General features: G+C 42.9%; 1 protein-coding gene across 2 annotated transcripts in view; it reads right to left on the bottom strand.

Annotated features, from left to right (window-relative positions):
• LOC311231487 (uncharacterized protein) overlaps positions 1-20,006 on the bottom strand; it is a 200,136-nt gene extending 180,130 nt beyond the window's left edge. For both annotated transcript variants that reach the window (XM_084318092.1, XM_084318093.1), the window contains exon 1: positions 19,626-20,006. The gene's annotated coding sequence lies outside the window, so the exon portion shown is untranslated. The remainder of the gene's footprint in view (positions 1-19,625) is intronic.
• Positions 20,007-20,417: the final 411 nt, after the last annotated feature.

The following is a 20,417-nucleotide window of genomic DNA, read 5'->3' as shown; positions in this document are numbered from 1 at the left end:
ATGCTTTATTTTCGCCGATCGTCAAAACAGATCTCACTCGCTGAGTTCTGTCTCAGACACCGGGAGCTGCACACAGTGCTGCGCGTCTGCTCCTCCTCCAGCTCCTCCCGCACGCATGTAAACACGGGTCTAGTCTAGTCTAGTGGGACGGGACCTCCATGAGCTAACGTTAGCTACCGTTACAAAATGACCCAGTCAACTATTCACTTTTAGTTTAATACATGATGAGGCATTGTCTAACTGAACGGTATCTAGCCGGCTAGCTACTGATAGCTCCTGATATCAACAAATGCTCCAGCAATAGTCTAGTTATCTAGTACTAGTGTATGATACCTCTGTTAGCTCACGTTAGCTTAGCTCACTGTTCAAAACGAAATGTCCCATTCAACTAAATAGTTCACTGAGGCGTTGTCTTAACGTTATATTTCCGGCTAGCAGTAGCTACAGACAGCTCCTGATATCAATGTCTTATAACACTCATTCGATGCATATTCGAAGCCTGGCTTGCGTCGCAGTCACTAACGGGGATAGCTGAGGGAGTAGGGTATATCTGCAGCGCCTAGGGTAAATCTGCAGAGCCGAATGTGATTTGATCAAAGCAGAGTATGTACACACAGACAGTGGAGATAGCGAGCATTTTGACTTGTTGCGTGGTGGCGTTGTCTCGCAGATAATACAACTACAAGTACAAGTCTAATTATATAATATATATATTTTATAAAAATAAAAAAAAAATTATATAATTTTTTTTTTTTTTATTAATCAAAAACGATCGGTATCGGATCGGTATCGGATCGGTATCGGCCGATATGGCTCAAGACGATCGGTGATCGGTATCGGTGGCAAAAAACGTGATCGGGGCATCCCTATATATAACGTTAATGCCACAAAACGAATGCCTTTGTTTATCTAGCCCCTTACGTGACTGCAAGGGCTATTGTTTATCATAAGTAGTAACTTTTGATGCAGTAGCTTGTTTATTTTCTTCTGAGTGCTTTGTTTAATTACATGTTTACATGAACAGCCACCACTGTAAAGAACATGTTTTTCACCAATAGACTATGCAATGCCGCCCTCCGTAGGATCTATAATAATACAATAAAAAAAAAAAATATTATAAAAAAAAAAAAAAAAGATTTTATTAAAAAAAAATTGTATTAAAAAATCTAAAAAAACGAACGTTCGAACGTTCGTTCGATAAACCCTGGCGAACGTTCGAACCCTAAAAACAGGGTTCGGGGACAGCCTTAGTAGGTGTGTGTGTGTGTGTGTGTGTGTGTGTGTGTGTACTATCCATCCCAGTTAGGACGCCTATTGCTTAATAACAGCGGAGCAGTGCTGCCGTTGCTTCCGCGTTTTCCCTGATTGGCTGCGACACGCCCCGCGGCAGGCGCGGCAACCGCAGAGCGGAGCGGCAGAGCTTGCGGCATTATGTAACCGCCCTAATCCGCCATGATTTTCATTCGGCGCTCAGCTCACCTGGCAGCGCAGCGGTCCTGCCGTCCGTTGTTGACGAGTTTGAATCCCATCAATTTGTTTTTTTTTTAACGTGATTTTTTTTTTACCGTGTATTCTTTCGCCGGTTAAGGTTAGGCATGGTTAAGATTAAGGTTAAGGTTAGGCATTGTTTCGGAGTTGGTTAAGGTTAGAATGGTTAAGTTTAGGCGCTGTTAAGGAGCTGGTTAAGGTTAGAGTTTGTCTTAGAGAATGGCAATATTCTTTCTATGGTTAAGGTTAAGGTTAGGCATGGTTAAGGTTAAGGTTAGGCATTGTTTCGGAGTTGGTTAAGGTTAGAACGGTTAAGTTTAGGCGCTGTTAAGGAGCTGGTTAAGGTTAGAGTTTGTCTTAGAGACAGCCTATTTCCGCACTGCCGCTCTCCCGCGTTGCCGCGGTCACATGGTCAAATTGTCACATTCTTGCACTGCTCCGCTGTTAAAAAGCAACATGCAGTTAGGACAGCCGAATCCCGTCCAATCTTTCGCCGTCGACTAAAGACTCACTTCTTCAACCATTATCTGAAATGATTTAAAAAAATAAATAAAAACAAAAAATCTAACCGTGACTAACCTTACTGTCATGCACTTGTCCTAATAAACTAACCTACACTGTAACACTTTGATGAACATTGTTACTCAGCTGATAGAGTTGTACCCTTCTTGCTGTCTTGTCGTACAGAACTTGTAAGTCGCTTTGGATAAAAGCGTCAGCTAAATGACTAAATGTAAGTGTGTGTGTGTGTGTGTGTAGGTGTCTGTGTGTGTGTGTGTGTGTGCGCGCCAGCGTTTCCGTTAGCCGGTAATTGCCGGTAATTACCGGTTTTTGACCGGCAAAATCTGTTGAAGTCCGACTTATTTAATATCTCCGGTCTTAATGTCCGGTGAAAATAATTCCCTGAGTCTAAGCACAATTTGATTATTTGAATTGTATTAAAATAGGCTAAAATTAAATAGCCTATGCGATGAACGAAACGATCATTACATTTGTTTCCTCGTTGCTTCTAATAATGACAACGACGTTGTCGGCGAGAGCTTAGTGCTGGTGTGCGGACTTTTGTGTGAAGCTGCAGAGCCAACGGCACAATGCAGTATTCCAGCAGTACTCCAAATCGGCCATTTTCAGCCAATGTTGGGTGGGGGGCGCTGCTGTGCGGTTCCCAGAAAAGAGCCAATAACAGCTAAATCAGCTTCTCTGCAGCGCCATACTCTTTGCAAATAAGTCGTTGCAAGGTGGAGAGAGTCGTCACGCAAACCACGATAATGTTGCCGTCTCTCTGCTTTCTCAGTTCTTCGCTTGATATAATTAATACAAATGTCCAATATAACGGAATTAGTTAGCTCATAAAAATGTGATTATAACAGACTGCTGTTTAGTGTCGGACCGACTGCCCACATACGCGGTCTATTTTAGTTCAAGTCAGCAGCAGCACGGAGTATCGAGGGACTTATTTTATTTGGAATATATTAATTAATGACTGTATACGCAAAAGTAGCCTAGTTTTAAGTAATAATATTATAAATCTACATGCCTTGAGGATGACATTCTTTATATTGCCTGCCTATCAATTGTTTTAAAGCTCAATAAACTATGACCGGAATTAATCTCATTTGTCCGGTAGATTGAAATCTTGCAGGTCACGGAGACCGGCAACAATTTTTTCTAACGGAAACCCTGGTGCGCGCGCCTTGTAGAATTCCACACATAAGAAAGAAAGATACTGGGATGAATAAACAAAATAGGAAATAAAATGTAGAAATGCATGCAATACATAAATAAATATGAATCTCCATATATGAAATATAACATTTAGATAAGGTGCTACTGAGATGTTTGTGAGTTCTTTGTTTTTTTGTGGAAGTAGCCTTTCTTAAAAATGCATGAACATTCACTGATAATTGGTCTGTAGTGGAGTCTACAAGGTCTACATTGCCGGACCATGTAGAATCCGGACCTTGTAGACTGACATAATTCTGTGCATAGTCACAGGCCATATTTCAAATAATCAAAATCTTACTTCATTCATCTTAAACATTCTTGATTTGGGGGATTGGTAGTAGGGCTGTCTTAAATACTTCGAAGCTTCGTTCGATGGCACAAGCTTCGAACATTAAAAAAAAAATCGAAGTTAAAAAAACGTTTCGATTTTTTTTTTTTTCAAATTTTTTTTTTTACTTCAAGTTCAAGTTTCAAGTTTCAAGTTTCTTTAATAGTTGTCATACAGAAGTACAGAATACTTTCATACAAAATGCTTCTTACTGTTACGCTCCAGAGACTGTGCTAGACAAGATAGTATCAAATAACATAGTATAGCATGTAATTTAGAAGAAGAAAATGAGGTCACAGTGTTCGGTATAGACATATGTACAATCTTCTGAGTTACCATATAATATACAATCCTATGCAGTGTACTAATGTACAGTACTATATAGTGCAAAGCAGAAATGGGATGAGGTACAATTTAGGTACAATTTACAGTAAGGTGTACGAGTTGTAGTGCAATCCTTCATCAATAAATATAAAGTGTGGGGAGTGGGTGCTACAGTGTGTTTGTTTAAAGTGGGTGTGTGCTATAAAGTGTGTGGAGTGGGTGCTACAGTGTGTTTGTTTAAAGTGAGTGTGTGCGTGTGGATGTGTGTGCTATGTGCGTTTGGTGGTTGTTGTTGTGTAGTGTTCATTGTTCGTTTAGCAGCCTGATGGCCTGGGGATAGAAGCTTCTTCTGAGTCTTTCTGTGCTCGCCTTGAGACTCCGGTATCGCTTGCCTGACCGCAGCAGTTCAAAGAGGCAGTTGTTCGGGTGACTGGAGTCTTTAATGATTCTCTTAGCCTTGCAACGCTTGTTGTAAATGTTCTGGAGGGTGGGGAGCCCCCCTCCAATTGTGCGTTCGGCTGAACGTGTCACTCTTTGTAGTCTGCTTCGGTCTTGTGCAGTGCTATTCCCAAACCAGGAGGTGATGTTGCCGGTCAAGATGCTCTCTATTGTACATGAGTAGAAGTTCTTAAGGATCTTCTGACTGACTTGGAACTTCCTTAGGCGCCTGAGGAAGTAGAGGCGTTGTCGTGCCTTCTTCACAACACTGTCAATGTGTGTGGTCCATGTCAAGTCCTCGGATATGTAGGCTCCGAGGTACTTAAAGCTGTTGACTCTCTCAACCGGTGCCCCGTCGATGCTGAGGGGGCTGTAGTCCTTGACCCCCGACCTCCTGAAGTCCACAATCATCTCCTTTGTTTTGCTGACGTTCAGGGAGAGGCTGTTCTCCTGGCACCATCCCGCCAGGACCTTGACCTCTTCCAGGTAGGCCCTCTCGTCGTTGGCAGAGATCAGGCCCACCACCACTGTGTCGTCAGCAAATTTGATGATTGTATTGCTACTCCGCTGAGCCACACAGTCGTGTGTGTACAGGGAGTAGAGGAGGGGACTCAGAACACAGCCCTGGGGGGCCCCTATGTTGAGGGTGATGGATGAGGAGGTGCAGTTGCCTGCTCTCACCACCTGGGGTCTGCCAGTCAGGAAGTCCAAGACCCACTGGCAGAGGTCATAGTTTAAGCCCAGGTCCCTGAGCTTGGCTATGAGTATGGAGGGGACTATGGTATTGAATGCCGAGCTGTAGTCGATGAATAGCATTCTCACATAGTTCCCCTGCCTCTTGTCCAGGTGTGATGCTGCTGTGTGCAGCACATGGGCTATGGCGTCCTCCGTGGACCTGTTGGGGCGGTATGTTCGGTGTGTGTGTGTGTGTGTGTGTGTGTGCATGGGGCCATTGGGTGGGGCCGGGGGACAAATACACTGGAGGAAAGTAGTAGCACTGCCCAAATTATATCATCACCATTGCCTGTTTGAAGGATATCATCCTCAAACACATATACACCACCTACACGCCTATTCTCAGTCCTTGCCCCACAATGGTGGAATGCACTACCCACGAATGAAAAATTATATCTACTCGCAAGCTTGCGAATAGTGATTTCACCCCTTCATTCGCATTTCACTACACTAACATTAGCCTACAACCAGGGCTGTACAGGCGACATAATGTTGCGGTTGTAATTTCATTAGACAGACCAGCGCGGACATTTAATAACATGCAATTTAATTGACACGAGCAATGGGCTAACGTTAGCTGGTGGTCCCGAGTGGAGCTATAGGCTAACGTTACGTTAGCTGGTGGTCCCGAGTGGAGCTATAGGCTAACGTTACGTTAGCTGGTGGTCCCGAGTGGAGCTATAGGCTAACGTTACGTTAGCTGGTGGTCCCGAGTGGAGCTATAGGCTAACTTTACGTTAGCTGGTGACGCCGAGTGCGTGGAGCTATAGGCTAACGTTAGCTGGTGGTCCCGAGTGAAGCAGGGACGGCGGAGCTATAGGCTAACGTTAGCTGGTGGTCCCGACTGTAGCAGGGACGGTGGAAAAGTGAGGAAAGGGGGTGGGTTATATTGACAACGCTTGACAACAGAAGTTTAAACATAACTTCATATTTATTGATTATTCGTTTCTGTATATCATCCACTTTCCATCTCAGTGTTAGACTCTTCCTGTTTACATTCGAGTGTGACGTCATCACACTCTACTGTGAGAAAATAATAATCACACACAAAGGGATAATGGCTTATAGCAGACTTAATGATTTTAGAATATTTCAGATAATGAAATTAAATGTTTATATCATCAACTATCCAGTTAGTATTTATACTAGGGGTGGGAATCACCAGTTTCATCATGATACGATACGATATCGATTCTTTGGACAACGATACGATATTTGCCGATATCACAAAGTATCTCACGATACAATACGATACGATTAGATTCGGGTGCCTGCGATCGATATGAGATGATATCATATGCCCATTTAACACAATCGGTAACATTTAGATCAACAAAAAAAAGGTAATGAAAATATCATTTGACATTTGTATTTTTGAGCTTTTCCAGACATTTAAAGGAAAATCAATCTATTGTTTTTAATACAAATAGACCTCCTGTTCACTGTAAAGTGCCACGTTTTTATATATTGAGCTTTAAACTTTAAGCTACATTTTTTGGAACTCAAAACTCACAACCTCCCTCTCCCAAACTGTTCCTACAACAATTTGTTGATGTTGCATGATCATGTATAGGCCTACATTTATTATGTATTATATTGTTTATGTTTAAATAACATTTAAACATCAAACTCCTCTGACCTCATCTGGTCTTTCCAAAGACGCGCGCACACACACACACACACAGAAAGGGAGAATGCTATGCTGTAACATCTACACACACGGAGCTACTGCTGTTGTTCTTGGGCAGATATGAGACTCGCCACAGGATTTTCAAAATAAGAGTATCGATATGAATCGATCTTATTACATCGCATCGATCCGATTCGATTGTTGATAATTACATCGATGTATCGATCTGGATCGATGTATCGTCCCACCCCTAATTTATACTGTCTGTAACGTTTAGCTACTTTAAATCATTGAATGTAGACAGAGAGTGAGAGAGAGAGAGAGAGGGGGCGAGAACGAACGAGAGAGCCAGCCCCCCCCCCCCCCCACCCCCTCCGGTTTGCTCTAGGTTCGCGTTTTGATCGTCTAAGCTGCCGTAGGTGATGACGTCACACTCGAATGTAAACAGGAACAGTCTAACACACGGAGATGGAAAGTGGATGACATGCAGAAACGAATAACCAATAAATATGAAGTTATGTTTAAACTTCTGTTGTCAAGCGTTGTCAATATAACCCACCCCCTTTCCTCACGAATGGAACTAGTGTTGTGGAGTCCGCTTTGACCGTTTTCCAGGGTTAGCAGCAGCTAACGCTAGTTAGCTTAGCATAGTGGATACCTTGGTTACCAGCTAACGTTAGCCCATTGCTCATGTCAATTAAATTGCATGTTATTAAAAGGTCCGCGCTGGTCTGTCTAATGAAATTACAACCGCAACATTATGTCGCCCTGGTTGTAGGCTAATGTTTTACAATTTTTTGTATCCAATTTGTATGGATTAATTTAGGAGTGATATGCGAATGAAGGGTTGAAATCACTACTCGCAAGCTTGCCCCCAGATATTATTTTCCACTCGCACCGGCCAAATTAGGGGGCAATTTGCGATCATCTCGTTGCAGTGTACAGCCCTGTATATGAAATATTATAGCTATGGATCTAATACACCCGTCAATTGGTCAGCGAGTTGCTTCCAGTCAACATGCACAAAACAGATTGTTTTTTCATCCGTACATTTCCGTTTTATACCGTGGTGAATAAGAGTATAGTTTGGGTGATTCTGAGTAATCACAGGAAAATACGCAAAAATTTATTTAGCGAAATCCAGTTATCACGTTGTCATTTTTCGCCCGATTATCAAATCTTCCTGAAATCAACGCTAGATTATCGTTATTATGTCTCCTCATGCACCCAGGGACCGAAACTAAAGCCTGCCGCCCGCCAGGGGCGATCAGTTTTTACCTTTGGCGCTTGACACTTAGAGGGCTGCCCGCCGTGTGGCGTGTGATCAATCAGGTTCATAACGATACTCTTATTTTGAAAATCTGTGCGGGTCTCATTTCCGCCCCAAGCGCATCTCCAGTCATAATATCGATGGCTCCGTCAGTTAGCAACAATTAGGTTCGTATGATACTCTTATTTTGAAAAAAAACATGGCAACGAGTCATATCCGCCCAGCCCTGCAGCGGGATACTATTGGCTAAGGGCTTCTGCTCGCAGTGCTCATGTCAACACAGGCAGTCTGCTCTAGTCTAGACCGGACCTCCATGAGCTACCGTTACTGTTTAAACAATGACCCAGTCAACTATTCACTTTTAGTTTAATACATGACGAGGCATTGTCTAACGGTATCTAGCTGGCTAGCTACTGATATCAACAAATGCTCCAGCAATAGTCGACTCGACTATTAATAATAATACCTCCGTTCCCTCGTTAGCTAGCTCGCGTTAGCTAGCTCACGTTAGATCGATCTGTCCCAGTAAACTAAATTGTCTTAACGTTATCTACCGGGCTAGCAGTAGCTACAGATAGCTCCTGATATCAATGTCTTATAACATTGATTGAATGCGTATTCTAGCTGAGGGCATGTTGAATGTGATTTGACAAATGAACCGTAACGTTATAAATAGGGTCCAGCTGCATCGCCGGAGAATCCTTGCATGCTGAATGTAGGGTCTAGCTGAATATAGGGTCTAGCTGCAGGGCCGGAGAATCCTTGCTGGAGCTGGAGGCTACTCAAGTATACACACAGACAGTGGAGCTGTTTGCAGATAGCAAGCATTTTGACTTATTGCGTGGTGGCGATGTCTTGCAGATAATACAACTACAAGTATGATTATATAATATATATTTTATTAAAAAAAAGTTTTATATAAAATGTATATATATATTTTTTTAATCAAAAACATTTTGGCAGCTAAGAAATATGCTTGGCGGGTAGACTCTTCCCATCTACCCGCCACTGGCAGGTGAGTCAAAAAGTAAATTTCGCTCCCTGCATGCACCCATGAAATGGGGCTTGGAGCGGGGCGGAACACCACAAATGCTCACACCCTCCCAACACAAATGCACTAGCAGTGGATACCGGTGCGTCTGTCCATGGTCTGTCCTCTCTCTCCAGTCGAGCTTTCACAAATGGGCATGCATGGCCCATTTCTGAGCCGTTGCCTCCAGATGCTGGCACCATCATCATACAAAGTTTACAGATTGCCTCATTAACGTCAGCAGGTCCCCATTTGCATTGGGTTTAAATTAGGGATGCACGATAATTATCGGGGCGATAATTATTGGGCCGATAATTATCGGGCCGATTATTATCGGGCCGATATCAGCAATTATGACGTCATCCCAATAAACCCGATAACGTTATTGATAGCTCCGATAATATATAATACTTTTTTTGGTTAAAAGAAATCCGGTGTGGGTGGATTTGGATGAAGGGCGCTTGTTTTTATTATAGACTCCTCCCGTTTTGCCAGTACTGTGGTATGACTGACAGCGTGTGGTTTAGGAACAGGGAGTTTTTCACAAATCCAGCGCTCCCTTTCTTGGCTGTGACGTAGTCACGTTACATTCGGAGGCAGACAGTTGATCTGCCAATTACGTCCCACCGCTTGCACCCACCTCTTCTTCTTACCACCAATCAGAAGCTCTCGTTAGTTTATTTACCTCCGGATTGTCGGCCATTATTCTACTCGGAGCTCAGGCTAATAACGTTAGCTCCCCGCCAGCCACATTGACAAGTACCAGCGCTTATACATTACTGGCAAATGTCTTGTTGCACTTGTGGCAACGAGCGTTGTCAGCATCGGCTTTAGTAAAATAGACCCAGACTTTTGAACGTTTCGTTCTGTCCGCCATGATGAGAGCAGAGCTGTCTGTACTCGGCAGCACCCGTGTGTGTATGAGTGAGTGTGTGTGTGAGCACAGCCCGCTCCTCGCGCAGGCAGAGACACCGAGGCAGGAGAGATATAGAAAACGGCCAACAAGATTAGTTTGCAACGTTTAAATTCCTCAAAAAAAAACTCCATAATTTCTCGAGTACCGATAGCAGTACCGATGACGTCCGAGCTTATAAATACTAAAAAAAAAATATATATATATATATACATTTAAAAAAGAAATTATAATACAATAAATATCGGTTATCGATATCAGCTTGAGGAGCATAAAGTTATCGGTATCGGTGTCAAAATCAATATCGTGCATACCTAGTTTAAATCCGAAATATTGGCAAATCCTCCGCCAATCAGTGTGTGTAACCTGCCGTGTCGTCTAGATCCTTCTTTTGTGAAGTGAAATATACTCCTCTACTCTGCGACTGCTGTGTGCAGAAGAAGCCGATACTTTCAGTTTTATAATGTTGTCCGAGTAAATATTGATAGCACGCTTAGTATTAGGTTAGAGGTTTTTATTTGATGAACGTAGGTGCTGATTATTAACTAAATAACCGGTGGGCAAGTAATCTGAACACAGAGTAACACCGTTAACAAGGCGGCAAGCCTACTATGCAGACTGACAGACCACAGTCCTTTGCTTTTCATAGTCCAGCATAGTCTGTGTACAGTATGCCAGATCTGGACTAAGACTGAGCCTTTAGGTCCAGATCAAACATAACCGTTTAGGGGCAGCTTTCAGTAATTGTTTAGCCTTTTTCTACGGTCCAAATTGAAAAACATTTAACTTGAGGCTTCAACAAAGAAAACCCTTTTGCAGCCTGAAATAAAAGGCAAAAGCTTTAAAGGGAATGCATGATGAAGGGTTACTGTTAGGTAAATGCTTGGAAGGAGCTCAGCTAACTATATAATTTAAAGGAGGCGTATTTCTTTGTTGACGCTATGTCCTCCTCAGACGATTAACCCCACACCAATAAGACATTACTCAACTGTCTGGCTGATTAATGCATCACTACTGCTGTCAGTTTAAAGGAGGAGGGTGTACTGTCTGTGTGTGTGAGAGTGAGAGTGAGAGTGAGAGTGAGAGTGAGAGTGAGAGTGTGAGTGAGTGAGTGAGTGAGTGAGTGAGTGAGTGAGTGAGTGAGTGAGTGAGTGAGTGAGTGAGAGATTTAAGTTTTAAGAAGGTAAATGCTTTTTCTCCTCCTCCCACTAACTGTCAGTTGGATTTCTCAAGCATATGTGAACAGATGATTCCAGTTGGAAAGCACACACACACACACAGAGGGACACAGACACACAACCACAGAGAGGCATACAGACACATAGTCACACAGACACACAATGTAATGTAAACTGTGTGCCGTCTCAAATTCTCACTTGTACCTGTAAACTCAATACACAGTAGGCTGAGGTTTTTCCCTGAAAAGACAGGGAAGTGGAGGGAGAAGAGAAGCAACTTAAACCAACTGACACCCGAGGCCTGGGCAAGGTCTGCTGCTAGCCGCTCTGGTACAGTATGTTAGCTACTAGGGGTGTAATAACGGTACACAAAAACCACGGTTCGTTACGTACCTCGGTTTTGAAGTCACGGTTCGGTACGGATTTTCGGTACAGTGGGGGAAGGTTTGGCTTTCCATGTTCCACTCAGGGGTGATGTAGTGTGCAGTAACTAATTGTACTTGTAGGGCTGTCAACGGATATTCTATATTGAAATTAATAATAGACTGTAAAAAAAGAAATATATATATATATATTAGATTGTGAAATAAAACAGCCCCCGGTGGGCGGTCGTTAGTGGTTAACATACCATTGTATTCGTTCGGTACACAGCCGTACTGAACCTAAGGTCCAGTACTGAAACGGTTCGGTACAGATACGTGTACCTTTACACCCCTATTAGCTACAGACCCATGGACACACAGGCAGCAACTGACACCCGAGGTCTGGGCGTGGTCTGCTGCTAGCCACTCAGGTATGTTAGCTACAGACCCATGGACACACAGACAGCAACTGACACCCGAGGTCTGGGCGTGGTCTGCTGCTAGCCACTCAGGTATGTTAGCTACAGACCCATGGACACACAGGCAGCAACTGAGACCCGAGGCCGGGGAGTGGTCCAGGTATGTTAGCTACAGACCCATGGACACACAGGCAGCAACTGACTAGGCCTGCGTGATATTATCGTTCATGTATCGTCCACGATAATGGCCCTCACATGTCCCTGATAACAGAATAATATTCAATTACAAGAATCATGAATCTTACGCTATAGTCAGTCTCTTTTCCCTCTTGCTTTACCACATTGCTGTAGCCTATCAAAACAATTTACATTATGTGAGCCTACGTTCTGTCCCTGTACTGTACAAAATACAAAATACAGAAGCTTTTGGAAAACGGCTTCCAGGGTGGAGATTTTTGCCTGTATAGGGGTGGATGGATGAAATGGAGCTAAAACTGAGCTTTTGGAAAGCATTAACATCATGACCAACTCTCCTGTCCCTGTATATGTATTGAAAATGGAGTATTATCTCTAATCAGGAACATGGAGAGATCCCTGCAGCCTGCCTTCAGTTCGATCAGGAACATGGAGAGATCCCTGCAGCCTGCCATCAGGTCAATCAGGACCAAGGACAGATCCCTTCAGCCTGCCATCAGGTCAATCAGGACCAAGTACAGATCCCTTCAGCCTGCCATCAGGACCGAAGAACAGATCCATTCAGCCTGCCATCAGGTCAATCAGGACCATGGAGAGATCCCTGCAGCCTGCCATCAGGTCAATCAGGACCATGGAGAGATCCCTGCAGCCTGATGTCAGTCCATTATGTGTTTTTTCTTTTATATATATAAATGGAGGGGTGCAAAAATTTGTTTCTGGAAATATCTGTGTACTGTGGACATGAGTTTCAGTCGGTTTTACAAGTGTTGCTACTAATGGTGAGTAAATTAAAGTTATGCAGGTATTTTTGTAGGTAGCTAACATTATGCATTAGCAAGCATTGTTGTGTGATGAGCAGCAGTGTTACCTCATGGATGACTGCTGTGTGTAGGCTTAGCCCATGTTGTGTGATGAGCAGCAGTGTTACCTCATGGATGACTGCTGTGTGTAGCCCATGTTGTGTGATGAGCAGCAGTGTGTTACCTCATGGATGATTGCCGTGTGTAGCCCATGTTGTGTGATGAGCAGCAGTGTTAACTCATGGATGACTGCTGTGTGTAGCCCATGTTGTGTGATGAGCAGCAGTGTTAACTCATGGATGACTGCTGTGTGTAGCCCATGTTGTGTGATGAGCAGCAGTGTTACCTCATGGATGACTGCTGTGTGTAGCCCATGTTGTGTGATGAGCAGCAGTGTTAACTCATGGATGACTGCTGTGTGTAGCCCATGTTGTGTGATGAGCAGCAGTGTTACCTCATGGATGACTGCTGTGTGTAGCCCATGTTGTGTGATGAGCAGCAGTGTTAACTCATGGATGACTGCTGTGTGTAGCGGTGTAGCCCATGTTGTGTGATGAGCAGCAGTGTTACCTCATGGATGATTGCTGTGTGTAGCCCATGTTGTGGGGATGTAGTCTGGTAACGTTAAGATAGATTTGTATCGTCGTGTTAAGAGAGAGATAATTAGAATGTATAATGGACAAACCACTTGGAAACATGTTACGCAATTTCTTTCATTTTAAAGTTAAATTAAATGTTGTATTATTATTTTATTTACACGTTATGCACATCCAAAATTGACACACCATAAACCACATGACGCCAGGTATGCCACTCAGGTATGTAATTTACACAGAAACTAGGATCAGATAGGCTATGCTCCTGCTGGGTCATACCAAACATGTTAACGTCACGGTGACCAATTGCAGCCACTCTTATTGTCTGGGACCAAATACGGCCACGCCCCACTCCCAGCAAAAAGTGGGAATCTCTAGAATGGGTTTGGGGCGGCGCTGTATACGGAAGTAGCTCTCAAGGTGACGATTAGACAACACTTTTTTGTTGTCAGTAGATGGCAGCATTGGTTTAAAATTAAAGGCTGAAAATGTTGAGAACTACAACACTGCATTTCCCAAGAGCGTTAGCACAGGTCGCAGGTCACTGGGATGGGTCTATATTCTCCGACGTGATCTGAACAGCGGTAAACTATTACTGCAACCTCGGTATAGCGACCGCGAATGGCCAACTAATTATCTTAACAAAAGTGCGCTGGTAGCATTACATATGTTGTCTAAAGGGGGACATATGGTACAATTTAAGATTCTAATGATAATCGGCATATAAAGGACAAGATAAAGCATCGTTAATTTGTAAGAAACCTCAATGAAAACGGCGCAGGGTGCTATTGTTATGAAAATGTGATAGAATCCTATAAAAATGTGGACGCACTTGGCCTACGTTCCGTTAGATGTCTGAATATCTGTCAGGAATATTGGTGAATATTAACTATGAAAAAATTAGGGGTGCACCGATATGAAAATTGGCCACCGATACCGATACCGATTGTTCAACTAACACAATCGGCCGATACCGATACCGATAATTGTGGCAAAAAATAAGTATTTTTAATTTTTTTTTTAAATTTTTTTTTTTTATTTTTTAATTTTTTTTAATTTTTTTAATGAAACTACTGTATATTTGTATGTGTGTTTGTATTTGTAGGCCTCTTTACTTACTTAAAAAAGGAAACATCAAGAAATATGTTTATGGTATCACTGATCCCTCTCCCAGTATCGTCTGGCGGCCTGCAGAGGGATACTATTTTCTCAACCAGAGCTTTCAACCAATGCAATGGAACCATTCTGGCGGCCTGCAGCGGGATACTATTCTCTCAACCAGAGCTTTCAACCAATGCAATGGAACCATTTTGATTGACAGTCGATTCGGCCAATTACGCCACACCGCTAGCACCCACCTCCTGCTTACCACCAAGCGTTTATTCATTTTTCTACTTCGGGGCATGCCGCCATTGATCTGCTTGCAGAATGCGAGTCAAACTTAGAACCACAACAAGCTAATACGTTAGCTGCCCGGCAGTGCCCGCCGACCAGCGCGCTCCACAGGATGGCCAAACGAGACACAATGATTTTACTGCAACAAATTTTATAATAAAACAAAGCCTTTCTATACATTTGTCTGGTTGAAAACTTTATTAACAGATTGCAGAATGTGTAGTTGGGTACGGAATGAGCAACGGAATGTAACCGAGCTATGCACGGCTTGCTTGCTATCTTCGGGTAAATACTATGCTGATGTAATTGAACGTGTAACTAACTATAATAACGTTAATGCCACAAAACGAATGTTTGTGTCATTTTAACAGCAGATACTTTCTTAAATGCCATCCTCCCGACAGAGCGGTGTTGATGGGGAGCTCTGATGGATTCGCTTGGTTGTGTTATTAACATTGAACAGCTAACCGAAAGCTAGGGTTAACTAATGTTAAAGGTTTAGCCATAACGTTACGTTGGCTAAAGTTGGGGCTATTCTTAATCCAGTAATAATGGCTGCAGACCTGCAAGCAAAGTACAGCAAGTTGGCAAAGGAGTATTCCAACGTAAATCACATTTTCACCAGTAACGTTAGTCTTCTGCCTCCCGGCTATGAACGGACTCGGAGTAATGCCTTGCTGCTATGGGTAATAATAATATGCTGATGTTATTGTCCGTGTAACACTAACTATATAACGTTAATGCCACAAAACGAATGCCTTGTTAATCATAAATAGTAACTTTGATGCAGTAGCTTGTGTGTGTGTGGGGGGGACGGCGGGCGTTGTGCAGGTAGGTCGCGAGTGAATTTTTTTTGTTTGCCTTTTGACGCTACACAAATGGATGGTTAGTTATCGGCGACTGCTATCGGCACATTTGAGCTTATCGGCCGATAGGCCGATAGCAGTCAACAAGGCACTTATCGGCCGATACCGATACCCGACCGATATATCGGTGCACCCCTAGAAAAAATGTAAGGTAGCCGGCTACTGTTGATGATGTTGTAAGAGATCCAGAGAAAAGGCATGTGGCATGGATGTGGGATTGTCCAATAAAACAGATTATTCTTATCAATTTCAGTTACCCTTTTAGATATGAGTTTTTTTTTCTTTCTTATTTTAATCGTATTACTAATTACATTCTGTATTATTTGTATTCTGTTGTATTCTTTTTTTGTGAGAACCCCAGGAAGACTAGGTCATTAATTTGACAGCTAATGGGGATTTTAATAAAACATAGACAGAGGGGAAGAGAGAGGGAAAGACAGAGAGAGCGAGGGACAGAGAGGGAGAGAGACAGACGGAAAGAAATGGAGGGAGAGATGGCAGAGAGAGAGGGAGAGGGGAGCAGAGAGAGGGAGGCACAGAGAGAGCGGGAGAGGGGAGCAGAGAGAGCGGGGCACAGAGAGAGGTGCCCAGAGGCGGTGTGGTAGTGAGGAATGTCCCTCCAGCTGAACACTCATCCATCAATCATCCAGCCCACCAGAGGAAAACAAGCATTTCATCACTCCAACACTTCTCTCATCTTTATTCCTTTTTCCTTTTCTTTATCTCCCTCCAGTCAATGTGATTCTCTCCCTCTCTCTTCAGTGCAATTTAAAAAAAAAAAAAGAGATAAAAACTCCCAACTAATCGGTGGTGCTGACGACCACATGGTTTTTATCTGTCTTTCTTCCAGCTTATCTTCCACACCCACTCCTCTGGTACATTGGGATAGATTTCTGCAGACAAACTGAAATCAAACTGATTTAGCAAATAACCAGCACATCTCTCCATCTCACTCGAGCTTTCTGTCACATTTCCCATTCATCAGGGAGATAAAACCTTCGGCTCAACACCAACAGGCAGGCGGAGAAGCTAAACAACAACAACAACAACAACAACAACAACAAGAAGTCTTGTTCCCTTGTACTGGTCATTTGGCTCCAGGCTTAACACCATGCGGCCTGTACAGTGGAATATACCAGGGATTTTGCCATAGCACAGTGCCACAGTTAAGGTGCTCCCATAGTCGAGCGGACTGTACACGGACTGGACTTCATAGTAGAGCGGATCTCCGCGGACCAATTTCCTACATGTCTCGCGCCAGCAGCGTTTTGTGTGACACCAAGTGGGCGCCGCGGACGTCCGCGCGTCAGAAAATAGGAGCTTCGCACTTGGGGTCTGCTTTGGGTCTGCTTTGAGTACCCTTTGGGTCAGCTTTGAGCCTGCGGGAGTCTGCTCCATGTACGGTCCGCTCGACTATGGGAAGGGCTTTACACAGGTAAGGCTACACAACATTATCTTTAACCTGATGTGACCCAGATGTTCAAGTTGTCATTGCTGGGTTGAAGCCACAAGTTATTTTTTCCCCTTTATAACCAAATGTGAGGTATATTGATATTAATATAAAAAGGCTATTTGGAGCTTTCCTAACCCATTGTGAATCAGAATATCATTCCATTTTAATCCAGTGTTTACAAACATCTCCAATGTAAACAAATATTTTACATCCAGAAAATGCAGCAAATACCATTTAGAAACTCATATTGACCTGCTGTCTAGTGCTGGTATGAGGAGCTGGGTCAATCAGGTAAAGAATTTAAAACCCTCTTTTGGTTGGTGTGACTGCCCATTTGTTACATTTGGATTATGTGCAAATGCAGTGCTGCTGATCAGACCAACTTGCTTTTTTGGTCATAGTGAAGTTTATAATATGGTAATTTGACTTTAGCATGGGTCCTCCTCATAATTCTTCAGTAAATAACTCATTCTGCATCGACAAAAGCATAAAAAACTACTAAACAATGAATGGAACTATGGAAGTCTTGACTGAGAACAAGCCAACTGACTAATTTACTAGTTGTATGCATACAGGCCTCGGGCCTCAATACTAGATAGTATAGTACAATACATACCATACATACACCATCAGCATGCATCAAGTATCTTAGAAATTAAGGGCTGATTTAAGACCAGTTTGCCTTTTAGGTCATAATGATGCTGGAATGGTCAGTTAAGCCTGCAGTGCATAGGGACTTTATGCCTTGATTGGCATGTGTGTCCTGAGGCCGTATGCAGCATCATGTACCTTAAAAGAGGAATGCTGATTAAAGGTGCATTCTGTGGGATTTTTAACACAACGTACAATTACATGGAATAAACACACAATTCAAAGGGTCAAACATATATTTAACCATCCATATAGTTTTGGTATTATTTTCATTTGGATGGCACTTGATTTAATTCTTTTTCTTTTTTTTAACTCAATAGCAATGTCTCTTTCCAGAAATCATGACATGGTTACTCAAGATAATCCACATGACTTGTTGTGAAGACTATTTTCTACCAAACATCCATTTTTTATATTGAAAATGGCACAGCCGCCATATATTATTATGGGGGACATTATAATAATCTGTTGGACAGGAAATGAGTAGACTAGACTCTGTAAGTAAAAGTGGTATTAGAGGTGTTGCTTAAATGTGTTGAATCAATGAGGGATGAAGAGATGCTCTACCCATTAAAATATACTATATTCTTATCAAAACAGTGAGGTTTAGTCGCTAGAACCTTCATCAGATATCACTGTAGACTCAACAATTAAATGATCCGCTTATTTCATGTAGGCCTAATTGGATGTGGTAATCTATGCAGTCCGCATTCCAAATGATTGAATATCTCACAGAGTACACCTTTAAAAGACCAGTTTGCCTTCCGGATGATAGTGAAGTCATGAGGTCAGGTGACCGCAGCAGGAATGCGTTCCTTTAGACCCCACTCCTTGAATATTTAGGTATTAAGTGCCCTGGTTTAAGAACCTAAAGAGCATACACATATAAGAAGTTTCCTAAAATATATTACAGGTGCAAGTAGCTGCATAACATCCCCTGGATGTGGCCTTAAGCCCCTTAGCCCTTCAGGCCGACTTAGTAGCACTGTCAGGACCTCCTGCTGTGTGACACCCCCCAAAACCACCACATGGTGGATTTATGTGAGCTAAGCAGATTTGTGTGTGCGTGTGTGTGTGCTTGTGTGTGTGCGCATGTGTTATACGATGAGTTATGTAAAAGCCCAAGGCTTTTTTATCAGGCTACATTAGCGAACTCAGCGAGCTGTGGGTTTGATGTTTTGAAATAGTTCTGGGTGCCTGGCTGAGTCTGTATTTTTGCTCTGTCTCTGAGTGTGCATGATTTATATGAGATGTGGATCATGATGTGGCCTCTCTTTCTGTGTGTGCATGTGTGTTTATTAACATGTGTTTTGCAAGCCATCTGTAGATCAAATGCTTAGCCAAAGCGGAATCAATACTTGTTCATCAATCACTTGCATGTTTCACAAGCCTTAACCTATGCCATATAGATAAGAATGAGTAAGATTCTAGTTTGAATGATGAAACCAGCCTACTCAAAATATTCCATTTCTGAAGTGCCAGGGCCCAGTGACATTTAACACACATAAAGTGTATGTCTAAGCTCAGCTATGGAGACACTCACTTAAAAAATAATGTTTTTGTAGGTACTAATGTGTAGCCTAGTCCTCGGGTTGTAGGCTAATGCTTTACAGGGGTCAGGCAACTCAGCAGTTGGCAAGGCTATCGAACTCTCCGCCACGCCAGGATCATTTCCACGAGCTGGCCCGGATCCAAAAGGTGTCAAGCCAAGGACACATCATTTGTATGGTTAGCTGCCTGGTTCAAACATACAACATACTCTACACAGTACACACCAATAGATGAGATTAGGCAGGGTTATTTCGATCAATTGCAAACAGTAGACTTACCTGTTTTTAACTTGGCCACTTGATATTGTAAGTCCAATAAAATATGAAAAACGAAACCAGAAAGAAAACCGGAGGGTAAAATAAGCTCTTTAAATAATCAATAAAGAGAACGTCTCCCGTTTGTTTTCTATGATGTCTGGTCTGGTGGAAACAAAGCCACCTATGCTGCAGCTGAACACCTGAGCCTGCTGCCTCTCGACGGACTGGTAAAGTTCGTCACATGGGTTCGAGACGATTACGACGCTGTTAGAATGTATAGGTCTAAAAAGTTAGTTTCTAAGCCGAAAGTCGCGGAACTATTGAGAGTCGAATCCTTTCTGAATGTAGCTTGTCACGTTCGCTACCTCCCTTCCCAACAGCAGCGCGTCTCCCAAACCCTCAATACTGAAAGACTTGGCTTCGTCTGTCCGCCAGTTACCTGACTCGAGTTTTTTTTTCTTTTTTCTTTTTTTACCGTGGGTCCAGCCCTCTTTTTAGGCTGGTGCAGAGTCTCTCTACTTTGGGCTGGTGCAGCCTCAACGAGTTTCCTGTTGTTGTCGTGTGGTGACTGTAGGTGGAGAGCAGAGAGAGATGATGCCTTTTCTCAAAAGCAACAGGTAGGCGAACTACCCGAGACCCATTCAAATAGTAAGTATGCCTATTATTCCAGCTTAATAAGGGCACTTTCCCCTTTGTACACTGGACTACTATATCGTACATGTCCATAGCTCCATGTGATAAACGAGGCCAAACCTTTTTCTTTGTATTTTTGTTTATATATTTCATTATAACTACAATGCACCCTAAGCTCAT

The sequence above is a fragment of the Notolepis coatsorum genome (assembly GCF_963971535.1).
Source record: "Notolepis coatsorum genome assembly, chromosome: 7".
Classification (NCBI taxonomy): domain Eukaryota; kingdom Metazoa; phylum Chordata; class Actinopteri; order Aulopiformes; family Paralepididae; genus Notolepis; species Notolepis coatsorum.
The sequence above is the reverse complement of the archived record's forward strand: the minus strand, read 5'-3'. Positions and strand labels throughout refer to the sequence as shown.